Below are 15,001 nucleotides of genomic sequence, written 5' to 3' on the forward strand. Positions count from 1 at the left end.
AAGTTGGACTGCTGTGCTTGCTTTGCTTCCTTTACTTGCTCATGTTGCCACTCAATTACTTGACTTTTGAGCTTTTTGCCACAGTAGAACTCTGCTACCAGAGGCGGGAGCTTTGTCCCAATTGCTGGAGTCTTCTCATCTTCTGGAGCTACTAGTTGGGTGCCCTCTCTGAAGCCTCCACACACTGGCAAACTTGTCACGCATCCCAGGACCTCCACCCTAGACTGCAATCCATATCCAAGCAGGTTAAAGCAAGGGCAGTTACTCCTAAGACTGGTGGCTTGGTCCCCCTACAATCTGCAGACCAGGAGCTCTGAAGCAGCAATGTGGCAGTGGCTGCATGTCCGCCACACCTTAACTGCTTCTCACCCTGGGGGCAAAGGCTGGACTGTACTCCTGAACTCCCAGATGCCAAAGTCCACAGCGCACTGACCTCTCACTTTGTCCTTAGCATCTATGGGTTGATAATTCTGGAAACTGCCATAGTTGCTGGTGATCTGAAGTCCCTCCAACCTGTGGTTGGTTGTGGCTGCCCTGAGACTTAAACCTCTGGCTCCCAGAGCACTGTGCTGGCCACTTCCTGCCAGCCTGCCAGTCTTTCAGTTGGTGGTTAGCTTCTCTGTGTCATTTTGTGGGTTCTGTAGCTCCAAAGTTTGTTCAGAGTCACCTTTTACATGAATTGAAGGAGGTGGGAGCGGGAGCCCTGTGAAAGTCCTGTTTCTACCCACACTAGCACTTTTAAGTAGTTCACATCTATAGTTACTTTCTCTAATCAACTTTTGGAAAGTGTTTAGTCTCCCCACGATGCCATGGGGCAAAGTTCAGCAGGGTAGATGAAAATAGTCTTTTACTTGACTTCCTCACAGACAGAAGACATATATCCATTGAGTATAGGAATATATCCACTATACAAATTCAAGACTTAAAACCATTGGTTGTCTAGCAGACCATCCAGGGCATTTTGAACCCACAGAGTGGCCTACTTAAATTCTTTTGTTCAAAGTCAAGGAGTCTACACACATCCATATGTTTCCATTCTTCTTTGGACCAACACTATGGTTGATGTAGAAGGGCTCCTGGATTCTGTAATAATGCCATTAACCAGTATTTTTTTTGAGATGGTTTCTGAGGTCTCCAATTATAAATAGAGGAATCCTTCTAGATCTGTCATGGGAAATGGTGAACTAGATTCTGTGTGTTGCACCTGGAACACACCCCGTGTTTAACTTATGCAGTGAAAACACATCTGTCCTTTTGCTGAATTTCTGCCTCTCTTACTCTGGTATTACCTGGTGGATGTGGTCTTATGTCAGGTGTTCTTGTGTCAGGCTCTCATGCCCTCCATTTGTTTGGTCCTCTACGTGTCTAAGGAGAATAGGTTTGTACATTGGACCTACTCTCACCTGATAGTCTCTGGACTTCTGCTTTGGCCTCTACTTGCTTCTCTTTCTGTGGCCCACACTTGATAAGAAGTTCCCAGACCAGCAGAGGATGTGAACCCTTTTCATCATCAGGAAACTGTTCCAAACTCATAAATAATTCTTGCTTCAGGTAACTTCAGCAATAGCGTGTGCATTTGCAAAGTAAAGAAAATCTTGTGCAGATCAAAGTTATGAATCATACTTTTTCCTACTTATTTCAAACTGAGCAAACCACCTTTCTTGGGCACGTTGCATTTCTCTGATTCAGTATTTGTCGGTGAATGTCTGCTTCGGAGTATGGAGTTGGCAGACTTTTCTCCTTGGTGCTCTATGGTGGTATTAATAGATTTAGTGTGTGCTTCTTGTAACCTTTTGTCTTTATCATATTGAGTTGCTAACTCTTCCAAACAAACTTTCCAGGTGCCTCTAGGCTGTCTCTAGAATGCTATGCACTAAGGCAAAAGCTGTCCCTTTGAGACTTTTAGTATTTTCTGACTCAGTTGAATCTCACTATTTCAGTGCCTCTGGGACCTATCCTGTCCAAGCCTCCACCCTGCTCTTCTCTTGGAGATGTTGGCAGGGGAGGAGAGGCAAGGTTCTTGATTAGAGAAAATGCCCATTTTTGGCCAATGGTATCTATCTGCCATAATGGGTAAGGTCTCAGCCTTACTTACACAGCTAAGTGTCACTTTAGACTTAATTGAGGTATTCAGTTTCCCTGTAGAAATGTCTTCTTCCATTAGTAAGGCTATACCTTTTCAAGTCACTCATCTTCTTCAGAGATTGGAGTAATACAAAATTCCTAGGACTAACTTCTAATATCAACTCTTCAAGTTTATCTCTGTGATTCACATTCTCAGACAGGACCAGCAGGACTTCCCAAGTTGTCCTGTCTGCTTTAAAGTTATTGGTCTTCATTGTACCCTCTTGCAAATCTTTCACCTTTCTGCACAGTATCCATAAAATGTCCTCATACTTCAGCTATGTCTCTACTCTTAATATTAGCAGATCTGTATGCTTTTCTTTGTAAATTTTTCTGATTTTATTTATTTTTTTCTATATGCTTTTCAATGAGAGATAATGCATCTCAACTGCATCATTTCCCATCTTTGTTAGAGATTATTCCAGACGGGCCCACATCAATATATGCATGTTAATACAAACAACAGATGTGTAGGATGATAGCAAGCTATACACTTTTGAAATAATGTGCTGTACTTAAATCATAAAATATCAGGGCAACAGGAATGTACTTTAATTATGAAAACAGTATTAATGACTTTTTCATGCATCAACCTATACAGTTATGCATATAGCAACCATTCAAATTTGCATATAAACACACAGAACATCAATGAAATTCAGTAATAGACATCACATATTTTCTTCCTAACATCAGGTAGGGTATAAAGTCAAATCAGTTTGTATACTTCCAGAAAGCAAATGAAAAAGAAAAAGAAAAAAAATAATGAAAATAAGTAGGGTTCTTCTAGACTAATCACTGGGAGAATAGAATTCCAGGGTGCAACTAGGAAATGAAGTCAAATTAGTTGTCCCTTAAAATAAAATCTGTTCAATTTAGGAATAGAAAAATATCAAACAAATATGAATTCAAGGACAGGAAGGTAAAATCCCTCCTAAGGAGAGGTAACCCAAGCAAAATATGTGAAGCTGAGGAAGACAAAGAAAACAGCAAAACATTTACAACTGTCCTGCTGGACAGGTGAATTACAGGAGCTACTGCGCCAAACACAGGGGGTGGGGGACCTGCTGAAGCCTTGAGGCCACATGTGGCTTTCTTGGTCCTTGGGTGTAGCCTTTTGACTGAGTCCAAATTTTATAGAACAAATCCTTTTATTAAGGGGATTTGTTCTGTGAAGTTTAGATTCAGTCAAAGGGCTGCACTTGAGGACCTAGAGGGCCACATATGGCCTTGAGGCTGCAGGTTCTGAAGCCCTGGCCCAACGCATCAGCAGAAAAAAAATTAAAGTCAAATGACTTCTTAAAGGGGAATCCAAACTTACTGCCACTTTAATGACTAAGCTGAAAAACTTTCCCTCAAAATTACCCTTATAAAAAACCAAACAAACTTTTTTTTGGCCAGCCACTCAGAAAAACAAAGAACATTCACATTTAGAATTTTAGACCAGACAAGTTTAAAAAACCAACTGCCTAGACTAATGGGCTTTTAAAAATTAAAAGCTTGAGGAGCTAGGTCGCTTATGACTAAAAGCCTGGGGCTATCAGGACACATAAAGGTGAAGGTCTACACTTAGAGCTATCCACATAATAGCACTACCTTTCAGAAAAAACCCCCAAAACAATGGGCAACACCTTAGGCAAAAGATGACATAACCTCAGAACCACCCTTGAAGTTCTAAGGCTTTTAAAAAGTCAAAAAGAAAGGGAAAGCTCTTGCAAGAGAAGGGACCAAAAACTATTAGTGGGACAATATTCTCATGGATATGTGAGATATACAAAAATGTGTGTGTGTGTGTGTGTGTGTGTGTGTGTGTGTGTGTGTGTGTCTATGAGGGGTATGGCTGTTGTTTGGGTATAAAGAAGGCTGACTTTGGGTAGGTATCATGGGTAGATATCTGTGACCTGACCACCTTATCTCCAGGAGAGGGAATGAAAGGAGGTCTGTACCAGCACCATCACTGCCAGGAACTTTGCTGTGGAAAGGCAGTCAAGCTCCTCCTGGACTACTTTTCTTAGGCAATTTCTTCTCTAGTCTTCAAGGTAGGTCTTGGGCTTGAATATCTCTTTACTATGCTTCAAATATTTATAGTCAAGGGGTTTGAGAATGGGTTCAGGATAAAAGGCACATTCCTTGATTACTCCCAAAAGGAGGAAATACTTAGCTTATAATTTCTAGCTTGGCTCCCTCCCACCAAATGCCAGTTACACAAAAGACAATCACAAATGGCTAGTGCACCTATTTGTCAAAGTAAACAGAAATGGGAAGAGTTATGCAGGTTAGAATAGACCAAAGAATACAAAAGAGTAAAGAAGCTCTTTGGCTGAGATCAAGGTAAGATTTCAGCTTAAACCAGAGAGAAAATGATCTTACCAAGGAGGATGTCTGTTCTTTACAATTTCTGGGGTTGCAGGCGCTGGAAATTGAGGGACATGGTCATTTCCCCAAGTATCTCGGACTCCGAGGGCTTGCAGAAGCCGTTTAGAGTTTCATGTTCACCTGTTATGACGGCTAATCTTAAAGTCATCCCCCAACATTTTATGCAGAAATCCCTCCTCCACTCATGCAGGAATGTAACATTGAACTTATCAGGACTGTCCTTTAGAAAAAACAAACACCTTAGCCTTGAACAGCAGTGGAGTTACACCTAAACCAATGAAATCACATGTTTCAGGCCTATATATTTATACAGGCCTGTATAATAGTGAAAAAGAGAGAAAGATGCAATGGTGGCTGCATAGAGTAGAATGGTTCAATTTGGTGGACTAAGGAAAATTGAATGTATTTGTAGGCAGTTCCAGAAGAACCAATGGAAAGGGAAGATTGAAGATGCATGAGAGGGAGGGGATGGCAGCTGAAGTAAGGTCCTAAAGAAGCTGGAAGAGAATTGGATCAAAGCTGTAGGGAGAGGAATTAGCCTTGAGAAGCAGTAGGGGTAGCTCTTCTGACACCAGAAAAATGGTGGGAAAAGAGGGTGATGGAATGGAGTTAAAAGTTCATGCAGACAATATCTCTCTTCTCAGGGGAGAAGAAAGAGTCTAGGTCCTAAGTCATTTGATGTAAATTCAGGAATTCAGAATTGGTGGAGAGGTAAGAAGAGAGGAGTTAAGAAAATATTTGGAATATTTACTGTGAGAAATAAGACACGAACCGATAAAGGTACAGAAGAGGAATTGTTGAGCAGCAAGGAGTCAGCTAAGACTATGCACCAAATTTGTAGTTCATGGAATTAGCTCTATTCTGTGATTCTCTTAGTAATGTTTAACAACCTTGGAATTGGAATGGAGAAATGGGATAATTGGGATTACCTAGGGACAAGGATACATAGGTCCTTGTGAAATTGTGAAAGGCCAGCAGGGTAGGGTTATAGCTAGTGAAATAATTAAAATGACTAACCATGAGGTTAAGGCTGAGAATGGAGGCAAGATTAGCCTAGAATGGGCGATATAGTGAGTAGGAAAAGGTAAATTGATCAAAGGACACCGAGAGAAAAGAATAGGTCTAATGCAAGGAAGAATGTGGGAGAGAGGGATGGTTAGGAATTTGTTGTCAAAGAATGGGAGTTTCAGTGATTTAGATTCTAAGTTCTGAATGAAATTCCAAGAGATGTTGATGTTTATGGTATAACCATGTCTTTGTGTGGATAAAGTGCCTCCCCATTCAGTGTTTTATCCTAAATCAGGAGATCAAGGGTCACTGCTCAGGAAGGGCTGGTTTCCCTGAACAACCCTTGGCCATATCTCATTAGACCAAATTGGTACTTATTCATGAGGAATATCTCTGACCTTAGTTGTTTGGATAACAGGTATATAGATTGTCACCAAGTCCATAATTCATTCCATTATGGCAGGACTTGCATTATATTCATGCATACTTTGAGAACTATGAGGTTTCTTCCATACCTCAGGGAAGCTGTGGAGGAGGTCTTTTGCATAGATATTTGTCAGTAAGCAAAAAACAAAAAGTATGTGATCTGGGGTTGCATTGAGAGGAATAACTTCCAGGAATAAGAAGGTGATAGTTCCATTGTACTCTACCCTGATTAGACCTCATCTGGAGTATTTTGGGCATCACAGTTTAAGGACATGAAAATCTTCAGGTTATACAGAAGAGAATACCCTAGATGGTGAAGGGTCTTGAGTTCATGTTATGTCAGTCAATCAATAAGCTTTTATTCCACCCCCCAATTTTCAAGTACTTAGTTTTCTTCTACAATCTCCCACTTCCCCCACCCCTGCACTAAAACAAACAAAGAAAAGTCAACCCCTGTAACAAAAATAGTCAAGCAAAAACAATTCTTAGACTGGTGATGTCTAAAAATGTGTGTCTCCTGTGCATTAGTTGTTAGACTAAGGCTATCTACCTTGATCTCAGGACAAGCGTAGTATATTTACCTTGGGTCCTCTGGAATTGTGGTTGGTCAGTGTGTTGATCAGAGTTCTCAAGTCTTTGCAAGTTGTTCATCTTTATCATGTTGCTGTTATTGTGTAAGCTGTTCTGGTTCTACTCACTTCATTCTGAATCAGTCCATAGACATATTCTCAGGTTTTCTCTGAACCATCCCTTTCATTATTTCTGACAGCACAATAATACTGTATTATGTTCATATATCATAATTTGCTCATCTATTCCCCATCTGATGGGTACCCTTCCCTTAGTTTTGAATTCTTTGCCACCATGGAAGGAGCTGCTAAGAATATTTTTGTACATTGGATCTTTTTCCTCTTTCATTGATCTCTTTAGGGGTATAGATCAAGAAGTTGTATTGCTGGGTCAAAGTTTGATTTGGTAACATTTTGGGCAGAGTTTCAAATGATCAATAAGCATTTCTAGAATGTCTACTGTCTGTATGCTTGGTATTATTTTAGGTGCTGGGGATACAAATTCAAACAAATGAAAGAATCCTCATTCTTATGGAGCTTATTTTCTTTTTCAGGAGACAATATATATGTATATATATATATAAGTATAGAGAAAATATAAGAAGAATAGATACAAAAATTAGTAGAAGATAGATGAGCAGCATGAGCACTAGCAATTGAGAGGTCATGAAAGACTTACTCTAGAAAAGAATGCTTGACAAGGTCACATAAGTATTGATTGAAGGAACTGGGAATGTTTAGTCTGAAGAAGAGAAGACTCACAATGACATTGTAGTTGTTTTAATTCTTTGTAGGGTTGTCACGTGTAAGAGGAATTAGGCATATTTTTGGGCCCCAGAGGGTGGAACTAGGATCAATGGAGGTTAGTTATTAAAGGAAAGATTTAGATTTGACCTTAGGAAAAACTTTTAAAAAATTGGAGCAGTTCAAACTTGGAATGCAAGTGGTTGAATAAGTTGTGGCATGTGAATGTAAGGGAATACGATTGAGCTATAAGGAATGAGGAGATAGAACATTTCAAAGAGACATGGGAAGGGATATGAACTGATGCAGAATGAGGTAAGCAGACCCACAAGAATAACTTAGTACATTAATATTATATAAACAAACAATGTAGAAGACTTTTATAAACTGATGAAGAACAAAAATAGAACCAGGAGAATGATCTAGGCACTAATAACACTATAAAGATGAAAAACTATGACCCTCCATGATACCCAAGGATTAATGAAGAAATATACTAGCTCTGCCCTGTGACAGAGAGGGGATAGATTTAGGAGGTAGAATAAGACATATGCATTTTGTATGAAGTCAGTGAGGGAATTTGTCTCGATTGACTATGCATGTTTGTTCCAAGGAATTTGTTTTTCCTTTTCCTTTTCCTTTTTTTCCCAATACAGTGGGTGTCAGAAGGAATGAAAATAGATTTCTGTTAATTAAAAAAAGAGAGGTGGGGGGATGCTATAGATGTGGAATGCCAAATGTACTTCCATATGAGGTCACTATCTTATTGGCTTTGTTTAAATGTTATTTCTTTGTCTTATGAGAGCTTTTGTAGAAGGAGAGTAATATGTAAATGTTTGTAATGTGAAAAATAAAATGGAATAAAACAAATGCTCCCTCCCCCACCCAAGGAAAACAAACAAAAACCCCAAACTGGAATGGGATGCCTTGGATTTTCCTTCTCGTCAGAGATTGCTAAATGGACTTTGGATGACCACTTGTTGCATATGTTATGGAGGGGGGATTCCTTTTTGAATGTGGGTTAGACTAGCTGGCTGCTGTGGCCCCTTTTCAATCTAAAAATCTGAGATTCATTAAGCCTCAGATTGTCTTGACATGTTTGGGGGGTGATAAGATAACTTGATTTGCTGCATATTAGTGCATGTACCATTACCACTGGCCAGGGGATCCTTTGCCTTTATTAGGCAGGGAACAAGGCTATCCCTGTTTCACCACATGTCTGCTCTTTAGAACCACTCTATGATCTGGAAATAAGGAGGAGGGGAATGTCAGCCAAGACAAGTCAAATACATTCTGGCCATACTTTTCCTGGGTTCTTCTTGATTTGATATAACATGAATAAAATGATTAGACTTGTCAGTGAGAATAAAGATCTGAATGATTGGTTATAAAAGAAAACAGATCAGGGCTGTAAGTCAGTCTGGCCTGAAATGGAAAGTGAAGAACAAGAACGTTCTGGTTTTTATCATAAAATGTGTTCCCACATAGCCTAAATAAAATATTCAAGATATATACCATCTGCTTACAAAATCCAAAGTCAAGAGAATGTGGGGTTAATCATAAACTCATGGTTTTATTTGGGGAAAGTACTTGAAATATATGCATTTCTCTCCTCATTGAAAAGGGCCAGAATTTCCCAATCAAGGATGGTGCTTGACTGTGGGAACTTATAATGGGGATTGTGATGGCTCCTCTTTCTCTCTCTCTCTCTTCAGTGACCGTCTCCTATCTCTACCCCAATCCAGCAGTTAATTTGGTAAGCAGGATTGTCAAACACAGGTTTTTTTGTTTCTGCTTGAATCTTTCCTGATTACTGTTCAGATGAAGTTATTTGTGTATGGATGGCAGCAGCTCTGATTCATGGACCTCCTTGAGTTCCATATGACATGTCTGTGGTCTGTGCAATGTGCTACCCAAGATATAGACAGTAACCTGCGAAGACTATCTTGGTTGGATTTTTCCTGTAGATGAATGGCCATTTGGAACTGCAGTAGTACCATGCCTTTCCTAAATATGTCCTCTGCTCATTATGTGAACGCAATCATGGGTATGACTTTATTTTGATTCATCTGATGCTTCTAATAAACTTTTGCAATGTCAGCTCTACCAATTACTACCTGTGTAAGCTGGGGAGGTCACATACCCTCTGTGGGGCTCAGTCTTTTCATATATAAAATAAAGGATCATAGAATAATAGATTCAGAGGTAGACGCGACTCTGGAGGTCATTGTATCCAGTTCCATCATTTTGCAGACTAAGGCCCAGAGTGTTTAAATGACCAGGAACCAACAGTAAGTGACTTAGGTAGAATCTGAAACCAGATCTTTCTGACGCCAATTCTAACACATAGATAATGGTCTTTGGAAGGCTATCTTGGCAAGAATTTTCCCATAATTAAATGAAGGACTGGGATGGCATTAGTGTCATGCCTCTTCTAAGTCTGCTGCCCAGTGTATCCATACCTGCTTGCACCTTTGCATGTAAACACACACACACACACACACACACACACACACGCACACAGAGTTATAACTATTTTTTATTCCTTTTTTGCCTGTAATTCAGCTTTTGAATATCTTCCTTCAGGGTCACATGGTTTGGAAATGCCTGAATTGAGATTCGATTACAGGTCTTCCAGACTCCAGTTCCAGCAGTTTATTCAATTCAAACAAATGAAAATGGCTCCAAAGTTCCCCTCCACCCCCTTCCCCCGCCAATTCTCAATGCCCCTCAATTCCAGTGCCTTCCTCTCACTGATTGTCTCCAGTTTAACCTTTACATAGCTTGTTTGTATGTAGTTCTTTGCATGTTGTCTCCTCCGTTAGACTTAGAACCTCGAGAGCACAGAGTGACGTTTGCCTGTCTTTGTATCCCTAGCACTTAGCACAGTGTCTGGCACATAGTAGGAACTTAATAAATGTCTATTGACTGACTGACTTTCAACTCTAAATCTAGGATTTTCTATAAACAGAATTCTCAGCAATTATAACGCATGTGTGAAAGTAAAAAAGGTTACTGAGATTAAAATCTTTGGGTTATAAGGGAGGCTGGACAATTTTAAATTTATTTGTGCTGATTAATTTTACTCAGTTGGATTCTATGCCCAGTTGGCCAAGTACCAAGCTAAAAACCCAAGTTAAAGCATATAAAATGCCAAGGCATAGCAATACAGAAAATGTAAAAGCTGTTCCCTTAAATGCCTCTTCTATTTTCCTTTCTTTTTTCAAGAAGCAGAATGGGGTAATTGAAAGATCGTTCAATTTGAAGTCAGGAGGCCTGAATTTGAATACATAGGCCATCACATGTGGGTGGTTATGAGTACACCATTTGGCCTTTATGGACTCAGTTTCCTCCTATGTTGCATAGTTATCATGCTTTTTGTTTTGTTGTTTATTTTTAATTTGTACCCTGACCCATTATTTAACTGTGAGGAAATTCTGTTATTTATACTCTTAGCAAGTAAGCTGGGACACTGTTAGGTTAAGTGACTTGCCCAGGGTCACACTGCAAGTATGTATCAGAGGTAGAACTAAAAGTTAGCACTTTTTCTAGCTTACTCAGTAGTATACCTCTGTGAAATGGAGATCTTCCCAATGTCAGAGAGTTGTGTGAGTCTAGTGATTTCAGGAATGTAGTCTCACTTTAAAAAAAATAAAAAGCACTACATAATCAGGACAAAGGGTATGGGCTAAGCATCCATACCCTTAATGGTGCTTCAGAAGCTCTAACTAGTCAAATCTTTGCTTTCTGTAACCTATACAGAAGCAGGTTGCCAATTAACTAATCAATTAATTAATTATCTGGCTGACTGATTTCTAAGGGTATATTATATATTCTGGCCAACATGCATTGCAAACCTCAGGGCACCAGCACGGTGGCCTGAATGTTCTCCCAAAGGTCTCAGCATTTCTCTTGCTCACCAGAGGGTGGGCAGGCTACCAAATCTTACCATACCCCTCTCTCTGTCTTGGGCTCTCCAGAGCTCATAGGACCCATGTCATTGGCTTTGCCTTCAATACAGATCTGAGTATGATTGAAAATACACTTCAAAGTGACTGAAATAGGAAATTTCTTTGTGCTCCAGTCCCTGCCCTGCAACAGGGAACTGGGATCTTGTTGTTCAAGCTCATTCTTAGACTCAATCTATTGACTTTTTGGTGATCGTGCGATTTACTAAAGTACAACAAAGTAAGTAAATGTCAAAATACAAAGAGAGTAAAAATATAAGAAAGAGCTTTGTCCTTTTGTCTTCCCTTCTAAACCTCCTGACCATTTCTCAAAATGGAAAAAAATAGCAACAATCAACAACCATGTGTTTTCTACTTTCTCCATTCGTGAAAGGATTATTTTGTGTCTGGGAATTCTTTTCAGAGGTCAGGTGCCTTAATCAATTAGAACAAGAAAAAATGACGGGCCAGGAGGTCATCTTTCTTTCATCTCAGTAGATGATATGGCTTTTCCAAGCTGCTAGTCCAAGAGCCCTGGAATCTAACTCTTCTCTAGACTCAATTTACCCAAAGTGCTACCTCCTTTAGTCCTGCTAGGCAGCTTACATCTCTGTTCCTGGTCCAGTCTCAGCTCAGGATGGTCCTGGTTAAAGCAGATCATGGCACTGGCGGCTGCTTCTATGGTGGCCTTACTGGAAAGGTCAGTCCAGGTGCTGCAACGCCAGTAGCCTGTGGCAAGCATGCTGAGCTGGCCCAGAATTCTAAATCCCTCCTCCTTTCTGTTCCCCTCCATGTAGAAGAAAAAGAATGAAATGGCAAATCAAGGGGGCTCTCTTTGGACAAAGCTTGGGAAAATGGTTCAGGGAGCAGGTCCCAGGCGAGTGCTTGTATACAAAACCTTGCTCTGTCTTCTTGTGTTCTCCCACTGTTGAACTCTTGCCTGGATTGTCATTGTAAAATTTTGCTATATAAACTTAGAAGAATTACTGAAGGGAAGATGGATGTTAAATGTATTGGCTAATCCCTATATAATACATTCCATTGCCTCTGGGCTTTTGGACAGGCTCTCCTCTGTGGCTAGAATGTTTTTCCTTTCCCCCCCACAGTAACCTTGTAGAATCCCTAAGTTCCTTCAAAGCCCAGCTCAGGGCCCTTCCTCTATGGGAAACCTTCTTTGATCTCCCCAGTTGTCAATGTGTTCTCAGTTTCCTCAAAACATCTTTGTATTGACTTTATACATGCTTTGCAAATACTTACCTGCATAATGTTGTTTTTCCCTAGAGAGGTCTCCAAAATATGGACTCTGTACCCCTAATGGGCTATGGTATGACTCAAAGGGATAACCCATTAGAGAGTGGGAAGAGGGGTTATATCCCATCATTCCTGAGACAGCAAATCATGGAGATTGTCTCAAAAGCAGCCTGATCCCCTTCACCCTTATTGACCAATATTCCTTCACTTTGCCCTCTCTTGTCACTAGCCTTTCTTGACTGTGAAAGTGACTAACTTTTCTTCTGTTCTAGGTCCTGTCCCTTGACAGTGGTTATAATTTAATCACAACCCAGGCAACCTCACCCCACCAGCAGTTACATGGGTGAATGCTGCTGCCTTACCCCCCGAATACTCAACCTCTGCCTTCTTCCATCCCACAAATCACCAGATGGAAGCAGCAGTTGCTCCTTGTAGACTCCTTCCTTTTCATTTTCAATGGGTCAGAATAAGTTGCCCAGAACAACCAGGTAAGAATGGGCTGTGATCCATCCTTCTTCTAAATTTCCTTGTTTTGGGGGGAGAGAATTACCATCCTTCCAGTTACCTAGGATCCCAGTCTCAATGTTATCTTCACCTACCCACTCTCCTTCATTTTTAATATTGAATCAATTTTAAATCCCTTTGATTCTACCTTCACAACATCTCTCACATCCATCCCCATATCTCCACTCAAGAGAGACACTCTTGTTTAGGCACCCATGGGCTCTCGCTTGGACTATTACCATAGCATCCTAATTGTTCTCCCCACTTCAAGTCTCTTCCCTGTCTAATTTGTCTTCCAAAAAACTGCCAAAGGGAAGTCTTCTCCCTAAATAACAGACTTGACCATGACACCCCTTTCTTGCTCAATAAACTCAAGTGACTCCCTTTCAACTTTAAAATCAAATTGTATATCATATGTATCTTATTCTTTCAAATGTTTATTTTATATAATTCTTCTAGTATACATAATTATTAACACAGTAGTAATTCATATAATCTATAAAAAGGAAATATATATACACATACATATTCACACATATTTGTATATGTGTATGTATAAGATACATGCTATACATCTATATATATAATTGGGGTTATATGCTCAAATTCTGGTGGAGGTATAAAATCTATGATAAAAACTTTTTGTGAGCTTCTTAGCAGTAAGGATTGTTTTCCTTTTTTGTCTTTGAGATTTGGATCAAATGAGATTTGTAACATAGTAGGTGCTTAATAAACATTTGTTCCTGTCCTCCCTTTGTGTCCCCAGTACCTAGCAGCTAGTAGATACTCAATAGAGGATTACTGAATTGAATTAATTCAATTGATATGAAAAACTATGGTCTCTCCTCTGAGAATGTTCTATTTCTGGGTCTCAGGTCTAGGATCTTAGTAACAAAAGCCTATCTTTGGACTTGAATTTGAAGATGTTGCCTTCAAGATCAGCACCAGGACAGCTCAGTTGATGATAATGAACTAATGTCCTTTTTTGACCTGAAGGAAAATCAGAATTCCAGGGAATGCTGACACAATGTGTTTTCTACAAGCTAGCCTTATTTAGGGCTGCTGCCAACGTTACCATCCTGCTGCACTGGTAGATGCATATTCGATGTACTCCATTGAGTTTAACTGCAGGAAAAAAAAAAAGCCTAAGCTCAGAGAGAGGTAAGTGGTGGCCTGTTATAGAAATCCATGATCAGCAAAGAGGCATTCTAATCTGTTTTCCTTTTTTCTTTATTATTTTTTGTTTGGGACCTTCCATTTTCCTTCATTGAATCATTTTCTTTGTCCCCTAAACCACCTTCCCCTGGTTTCCCCCTCAGCACACCTGCCTAAATCCCGGTGAAATAGGCACGTACCAATGATAAAAAATGGAAAGTGTTTACTTGTGTGCATCTATGTATCTCAGCAGCAAAGATATGTTATTGGTTTTTGCTAAAACAAATCAGACACAAATTTTTTATCCTTGAGATTATTTTGATGATCCATTCATTCATTTGTTTATTCATTCATTCAATGAACATTTATTAAATGTCAGGCACCGTGAGAAACTGGATTTCAATTTACTGTATATGTTTTCTTCACTTTTTATTTCTAGGAGTGACTTACAATGAGGCAGATTAAAATTCAGGGCCATGATTACTCTCAAGGGCTTTTGTAAGCAATAGTGACCCATTTAGAGATATCCGGACCTTTCAGTTGAAGGTCCTGACATCATACACATACTCAGTTACAGAGAAAAATGCACTAGATTTTTTACTTCACTAAAACTGGGCTCAAGTTTAGGCTTTGACAACAGTGTCAACTATGGACTAGTCACTTAACCTTTCCAATCCTCAATTTTCTCATCTATAAAATGGAGATAATAACCCTTTTACTACCTTTCACATCATTATTATGAAGTTCAAATTGAATAATGTACTAAAAGGTTATATAAAGAGCTTCTCTCTCTCTCCTCCCTCTTTCTTCCCTCTCTTCTCCCCCTTCCCTCCCTCTCCCCTCCCTCTCTCACTCCTCTCCCTTTTCCTTTCTCCCTTCTCTCCCTCTCACCCCCTC

General features: G+C 39.8%; 1 long non-coding RNA gene across 1 annotated transcript in view; it reads left to right on the forward strand.

Moving 5' to 3' along the window:
* The first annotated feature begins 12,721 nt into the window (after positions 1-12,721).
* LOC138150471 (uncharacterized) overlaps positions 12,722-15,001 on the forward strand; it is an 8,294-nt gene continuing 6,014 nt past the window's right edge. The window contains exons 1-2 of the long non-coding RNA XR_011165573.1: positions 12,722-12,933; positions 13,825-14,110. This is a non-coding gene — a long non-coding RNA (uncharacterized lncRNA). The remainder of the gene's footprint in view (positions 12,934-13,824; positions 14,111-15,001) is intronic.

Source organism: Petaurus breviceps, unplaced genomic scaffold, assembly GCF_028583685.1.
Source record: "Petaurus breviceps papuanus isolate PSGF00001 unplaced genomic scaffold, PetGlider_PUasm1.0 140, whole genome shotgun sequence".
Classification (NCBI taxonomy): domain Eukaryota; kingdom Metazoa; phylum Chordata; class Mammalia; order Diprotodontia; family Petauridae; genus Petaurus; species Petaurus breviceps.